This window comes from Mandrillus leucophaeus, unplaced genomic scaffold, assembly GCF_000951045.1.
Source record: "Mandrillus leucophaeus isolate KB7577 unplaced genomic scaffold, Mleu.le_1.0 Scaffold1450, whole genome shotgun sequence".
NCBI classification, from domain to species: Eukaryota; Metazoa; Chordata; class Mammalia; order Primates; family Cercopithecidae; genus Mandrillus; species Mandrillus leucophaeus.
In genome coordinates this window covers 1,881-9,797 of record NW_012101422.1, presented here as the reverse complement: position 1 = coordinate 9,797, position 7,917 = coordinate 1,881, and the positions used below count along the sequence as shown (strand labels likewise).

Genomic DNA, 7,917 nt, shown 5'->3' with positions numbered 1-7,917 from the left:
TGCCTGCTGACTAGCTCCTCCAGATCCATGGTTGTAGGTCACGCTCACATCCATGGGTAGCACCTGTGACAGTCGCCGGAACACAGAGGATACAGGGAGGGAAGAAGGAGAAGGTGGATGCCATATCTATGTTTCTCTTCACTCTTGGTCACCCTAAATGTGGGAAGGAGACTAAGGGGCACCTTTTCTTTTCTCTCTTTCTATCTGGGTAGAAAACAATCTTCAGCCTGCACTCTTGTTAAGCGTATTCTATAATATTAGAACTCCTTTAACCCTCAGACTCTGAAGAATAAGTGCCTCATATTCTTTTTCACTCAAGTATGGCCATCTTACCAACTGCAGGATGAGGAGGCCTGGCCTCCTTAGGAAAGCATTAATTTCAACACCCAATAACTGAATTTTCCCTGCAGATGGGAAGGCAAATGATCCAAGGTCCCAAGCATTTTTTGCCTTGTGAGACCACTCGGATCTTTGTCAACATGGTAGGATTGATCCTGCCCTCTTAGCAATTGTATCGGGCAAGCCCACAGAGAGCAATTCCCCAAAGTCAGTCAAACAAATCCCTGGGGAACATTCAAATGAAACTCCCGGATCTCTCAGCCCTTCTTGCCCGCCTCTATCTGGGACTTCCTCTAGCTACGTCATCAGTACCCCCAGCTCTACCAGCCAGGAAAATCTCAACTTTGCTGTTACCCTGCAGGGTACAGAAAATGCCTGATGGATGTGGTGCCACTAGGGTCTAAGTTCCATTTTCATTTCAGGACATAAGAGAAATAAAGGAGGACCTAGGCAAGTTCTCTGATGACCTCAATTGTTGTATAAAGGCTTTCCAAAACCTATCCCAGGTGTTTGACCTTACATGGAGAGATGTTATGTTGATCCTAAACCAAATCCTAAATGCTGCTGAAGGACAGGCAGCCCTGCCCCACAGGAAGCACGGGGATTTGGAGACCAGCAATATGTCTCCTATTACCAGTTGAGAAGAAGAGAAGGGGAGAATGACACAAAAATCACATACCCAACAAGAAGTGAGGCAGTGCCCACGGAAAACCCTAATTGGAACCTCAGTGATCCCACAGATAAGTGGAAGAAAAGCCATTTCAAGATGAGCATACTAGATGGCGTATGGAGGACCAGAGCCAAACCTCTTAATTACTCCAAGCTTTGCATGATAAACCATAAACTAGATGCCTCAGACTTTCTAGTGAGACTGAGAGAAGCTTTAGTAAAATGTACCCCTCTGTCTCTTGATTTGGTCGAAGGACCACCAACTCTAAAGGACAAGTTCATTACCAGACAGCCCCTGATATCAGAAGGATATTGCAGAAACAGGTCATGGGACCAGATAGCACCTTAGGGAACCACCCAAAAGCGACCATCTTTGTCTTTTACATTAGGAACCAGGAGAAAAAGAGGAAGCACGAGAAATAAAACAGAGGGTCTAGTGGCTGCATTGCAGGCCTATAAAATCCAGAAACCCCGAGGTGCACCTGCTAACTGCTACCAGTGTGACAAGCCAGGACACTTTAAAAAGGACTGCTGAGGCAACAAAAGGAAGCCACCTTTACCCTGTCAAGCTTGTGGTGGGAACCACTAGAAGGCCAACTGTCCCCAGAGGCATAGGGCACTGGGTCCAGGGCCAGTCTCCCAAATGGTCTAGAAGGATGGATGGGTCTCGCAGCTCAATTCCCTGACTCCAATTCCTCAGACTGCCATCACTATTTGGGAGCTCTGGGTGATTCTGGAGGTGGAAAGGAGGAGGGTAAAATTCCTTCTGGACACCAGAGTCCGTCTCTCTGTTCTCTCCAATGCATGCTTTTCTTCCTTCCATAGCAAGACCGTAATGGGTGTCTCAGGAAAGCCTGTAAACCAATATTTCTACAGCTCCTCAGTTGTGGTTTGGGAGACATACTCTTTACCCACGCCTGTTTAATTATGCCTGAAAGTCCCACTCCATTAATAGGTAAAGATATTCTAGCCTGTATGGGAGCCACCACTCTTATGACTCCAGGACAAACTCTTTGTCTCCTTCTGGTGAAAGTCAACATTAATCCAAAGGTTTGGGCAACCTAAGGAAGAATTAGCAGAGGTATAACTGGTACACCAGTCCAGATCTACCTTAAGGATCCTACCTTCCTCCCTAACCAGAAGCAATGCTCCCTAAAACCAGAAGCTAGAAAAGGGGTAGAAGCTATCACTAATAATTTGAGAACACAAGGTCTCCTCAGACCTTGCAACAGCCCCTGAAACACCCCAATATTAGGAGTGCAAAAGCCCAATAGGGAATGGAAACTAGTTCAAGACCTCTGCCTCATTAACGTAGCTGTGGTTCCAGTTTATCTGGTAGTGCCGAATCCCTATACCCTAACTCCAATACCCAAGGGAAATAAATGACTCAGAGTTTGGGGCCTGAAATTTGCTATTTTTCTGTATACCATTGCACCCTGACTTCCAAAATTTGTTTTTACTTGAAGATCTTTCCAATCAGACCACCCAGTTAGATCTTTCCAATCAGACCACCCAGTTAACCTGGACAGTACTGCCTCAGGGTTACCTAGACAGCCCCCAACTGTTCGGACAAGGCCCTGTGAAAAGAGCTCTCTGATTTCTCTCATCCTCAGGTTGAAGTTTTACAATATGTAGATGATATTCTCCTCTGTGCCCCAACCAAGGAAGCTTTTCAGGAAGGCATTAATTTTTTAGCTGACAGGGGATATGAGGTATCAAAATCTAAGGATCAGCTCTGCCAGACTTCAGCAAAATACCAAGGTCTGGTCTTATCAGAAAGGATCAGAACATCAGGCAAGGAGAGAACTATGCCCATCTCCTCTTTTCCCCTTCCTAAAACCCTCAAACTGCCAAGAGGATTCTTGGGCATTACACATTTTTGCAGATTGTGGCTACCTGGGTACAGGGAGATAGCTCGCCCTTTATATCATTTTATAAAAGAAACTCAAGCACCTAAATCTCACTCCCTGACCTGGGAACCTGTGGTTCAAAAAGGCCTTTAACCAGCTAAAACAAGCCTTACTTAAAGTGTCAGCCCTCAGTCTTTCCATAATCTTCATGTCTTGGAGAGGAAACAGTCTTGGAAATTTGACTCAGGCCCATGGTCCAGCTCAACAGTCAGTTACCTCAGCAAGGATCTTGACTTGGTGGCTAAAGCGTGGCCAGTTTGCCTCCAAGCAGTTGTAGCAGTAGCCTTGCTGGTACCAGAAGCCACTAAGTTGACCATAGGGAATGATTTAACTGTATATATCCCATATAATGTGGCAGAACTGCTATCCTCTAAAGGGAGTCTCTGGTTAAAAGACAATCACCTCTCTAAATATTAGGCTTTGCTTCTAGAAGGAAGTTAAAAACCTGCCCTGCCTGAACTTGCCTCTAGAGGAAACTGGAGAGTTAGAACATGACTGTGAACAGGCAGTAGTGCAAACCTATGCAACCAGTAAGACCCTCAAAGAAACTTCCCTAGAAATCCCAGACTGGACTCTCTTTACAGATGAGAGCACTTATAACTCCACTTATAAAAACATATCCCCCAAGGTTAACACTCATACCATTAGACTGGGTAAGGTTAACAAAATGATGGCAAATACCTCCCTTTGCATTAGGAGCAGAGAAAAAGGACTATTCTTGGGGGACATCAAATATTGCAACACTACACTTGTAATTGCTGAGAGAGCACAGGTTTGGAGATTAAGAAGGAACATGGGTGACACCAAACATTGGGAAAGGCTATGGAAAATTTTTTCAGAATCTAACTAGACCTGGTTGGAATTCCAAGTGGGAATTGTTACCCCTGACCAGGGATGTCACCTCTTGCCAGCATTATTATCAGGTAATAAATAACTCATGGACCTCCCAAACATGCTCACATATGTAATCCTGGACCCTTGTATGATATTTGATAATGGTAGTGATCTACAAATCTGCAAGTGAACAGGGAACTTGAGGACCAATAGCCCGTATTAAGAGGTTATCTAAGATACTGGCCAGGACATATTGTGTCTCTGATCTTTCAAAACTCCATCTGCCAAAAAAGATTATTTCCACCTAGCATGTAAAACTTCAAATGGTGCTGTGACTATATTGAGTATGGATATCCGTATCCCAAAAATACCCTCATTTGATGTAAAGGAGACGACCTTACAGGGCCTGGACTAAATCTAGCTAGAACCCTCACAAACCACAACTTAGAACCATCCCTTCAAGAAATGAGGCTTTACTTTCTCTGTGGCGCCTGGCTACACTTAATCCTCCCCAGGCACTGGAGGGGAACATGCACTATAGTGGCAGTGGTCTGTGACCAATTATTTTTAAACTCCATTGACATAGCAGTATCATCTGGTGAAATCCCCAATCTGGCCTTTTTTCTGGAAAGTGCATTTTCCAGTGCACATCAAACAAGGAGATCACTTATCTCTATGCCATCATATGGAGATTTAACAGACAGAGGGTACTAAAGAGGACAGGCCCATGACAATCCTATATTAGAAAAACCATTTATGGGGAATTCTATAGGCAGAGGCCTATTCTAATTTGCCAGTATTCCCCTTCTTGAATTTGATCAGTACTTAATCTCTCTATTATGATGTAACGAGGGTGGAAGGCAACAGTAGGAGCCATAGAAACCCAACAACAATCCATAAATTGTCTAACCTCTGTGGAAATGCAAAATAAGTGAGCTCTTGATGTCCTTACAGTCAAGGTAGGGGGTGGCTGTGCACCCTTAAATGAGACATGCTGCTTCTGGATCAACACTTCCAGTCAGGTAGAAGTAAACTTACAGCTGCTTAAGGACAAAATTAGAATTATTAGCAGATTGAGAGAAAAGGCTGTCTCTGGATCCAGTTGGCTACAATCTCTTCTTAACTATTCCAGTCTTATATTTGGACCTGCTTAGCTCCTTTGTTAAGATCTCTTTTCCTTGTTTGTCTTGTGTTAATGTTTGGGCCTTTCATGCCAATGCTATAACCCAGATTATTTCTTCTCACCTAGAGGCTATCAAGCTCTAAATGGTGATGCAAATGTAACCATGTATGAATTCACTTTTCTTCTGAGGATGCTTAGACTGGGCCTGGTAGGAACTCTAGCTGCCATTCCCCACACAGTCCCCTACTCTAGCAGGAAACAGCCAGAAGGATCATTGCCTCACTTCCATAACAGCAGTTAGGATCTCCATTCCTGAAGGGACAATGCGAGAGGAGGAAGAAACTGGTCACGTAGGCAGTTAGAGTGGGTCCTTGGTAAAACTCCTTTAAACAAAGAACATCCTAAAAATCAAACTGCAGGCCCAAATAAGAAAGAGCTTGCATCCTTGAATGGAAACACCTACTTTGTAAACCCACATGAACTAATTCCACTTCTTTTGTGGACACATTTCTCTCTCCTTGGCATGTCTTAATCTCTTTTCACCTATTTTACATATTCCTACACTTGTAGAATTGGCCATGGGGCAAGTCTTCATTTACATAGAGTTAATCATCACTTCAGCCCCTGATTGTTCCCCAGCCAAGGTCCCAGGCCAAGCTTTCACCTCTGCCTCCAATTGGTTCTTTACACAATCATACCTCTTTCTGAGTGGTGCTTTCTCCAAGATGGTCTGCAGACCAGTCGGCACACTCTTTCCCTTCCAAGTCCATAAAAACCCCAGACTCAGCTTCATAGCTGGCAACCCTTTTTTGGGGCCACTCTCTTTGCTGAGAGCTTTTCTGTCACTTAGTAAATCTGACTTTGCCTTACTCACTCTCTGTTGTCCATGCACCTTAATTTTCTTGGTTGTGGGAAAAGAATCCAAAGCTCACCTCCAAGGGAAAATGACATGGGGAAGTAAAAGAGCTGTAAGACTCTCACTCACACTTTAACAATAGGATTGAAACAACTGCAACAATAATAGGAGAATTTATGTCAATAAATTAAAATCAAATGTGAAAATAAGAAGATATTTCTCCCTAGCATTTCACGGAAGCTCATTAAGATATTAATCAGAGCCCCACCAGTGTCCCCCATAAGGGGGATGCACGGTGAGGTCTGGTTTGCAGTCATGGAGCCTAGGGGCACCACCTGGGTTGGGAGGCAGCATAGAGGTGGCGAAGGTTAACAGAATACTTAAGTGCTGTGGTGACTCAGAGCAGAGAAGTAATCTGAGTGGCATGGAGTGAATCAGGGAAGGTTTCCTGAAAGAGTACCCATGCTGGATGCTCTTCTCAATCAGATCTGGATACTAAGCCTGTGAGCCGAAATTTATACAGAAAGATCAAAATGGTTTCAATGCCAGAATACTGTGAAGGCAAGAATGTCCGCCTCATAGGAGCTACTAGTTTTCTAGGGAAAGTGCTTCTGGAAAAGTTGCTGATATCTTATCCTAAGGTGAATTCAGTATGTTTTGGTGAGGCAGAAATCTGGACAGACACCACAAGAGCGAGTGGAAGAAGTCCTCAGTGGCAATCTGTTTGACAGATTGAGAAATGAAAATCGAGATTTTAGAGTTAAAATTACAGCAATCAACAGTGAACTCACCCAACCTAAACTGGCTCTCAGTGAAGAAGATAAAGAGGTGATCACAGATTCTACCAATATTATATTCCACTGTGCAGCTACAGTAAGGTTTAATAAGAATTTAAGAGATGCTGTTCAGTTCAATGTGATTGCAATGGGACAGTTTCATTTGCACAACAAATAAAGAATCTGGAAGTGTTCATGCATGTATCAACAGCATATGCCTACTGTAATCAAAAGCATATTGATGAAGTAGTCTATCCACCACCTGTGGATCTCAAGAAGCTGATTGATTCTTTAGAGTGGATGGATTGTGGCCTAGTAAATGATATCACGACAAAGTTGATAGGAGACAGACCTAACACATACATATACACAAAATCATTGGCAGAATATGTTGTACAACAAGAAGGAACAAAGCTAAACGTGGAGATTGTAAGGCCATCTATTGTTGGTGCCAGTTGGAAAGAACATTTTCCAGGATGGATTGATAACTTTAATGGACCAAGTGGTCTCTTTATTGTGGCAGGGAAAGGAATTCTTTGAACTATGCATGTCTCCAATAATGCGCTTGCAGATCTTGTTCCTTAGATGCAGTTGTGAACAAGAGTCTTGTGGCAGCCTGGTATTCCGGGGTTAATAGATCAAGAAACCTCATGGCATATAATTGTACAACAGATAGCACTAATCCTTTCCACTGGGTGAAGCTGAATACCATGTAATTTCCACTTTCAAGAGGAATCCTCTGGAGCTGGCCTTCAAACGGCCCAATGTACATCTAACTTCCAGTCACCTTTTATATCATTACTGGATTGCTGTAAGTCATAAGGCCCCAGCATTCCTCTACGATATCTACCTCACGATGACTGGAAGAAGCCCAAGGATGATGAAAACAATAACTCATCTTCACAAAGCTATGATGTTCCTTGAGTATTTCACAAGTAATTCTTGGATTTGGAATACTGAAAATGTCAATATGTTAATGAATCAACTAAACCCTGAAGATAAAAGACTTTCAATATTGATGTACAGCAGTTACACTGGGCAGAATATATAGAGAACTACTGCATGGGAACTAAGAAGTACATATTGAATAAATAAACGTCTGGCCTCCCTGCAGCCAGAAAACATCTGAACAAGTTGCAGGATATACCTTATGATTTTAATACTATCCTTGTGATCCTCACCTGGCACATTTTTATTGCAAGATCACAAAAGGCAAGAAACATCTGATACTTTGTGATTAGACTGGGTTACAAGTTTCTGTCATAGTTTCAAGCATCCAGCACTATGAGATACTGAAGACCAAGAATTCAGCGTTAGAACATCTATGCATATGGTGGTCTAAATGCACAAAAGGTAAAATATACTTAAGTCATTTCACCTTTTGTCAAGACATTAAACCATCTTAGATTG

At 42.9% G+C, this 7,917-nt stretch overlaps 1 pseudogene; it reads left to right on the top strand.

Annotated features, from left to right (window-relative positions):
* Positions 1-6,264: 6,264 nt before the first annotated feature.
* Positions 6,265-7,223, top strand: LOC105535374 (annotated as a pseudogene).
* Positions 7,224-7,917: the final 694 nt, after the last annotated feature.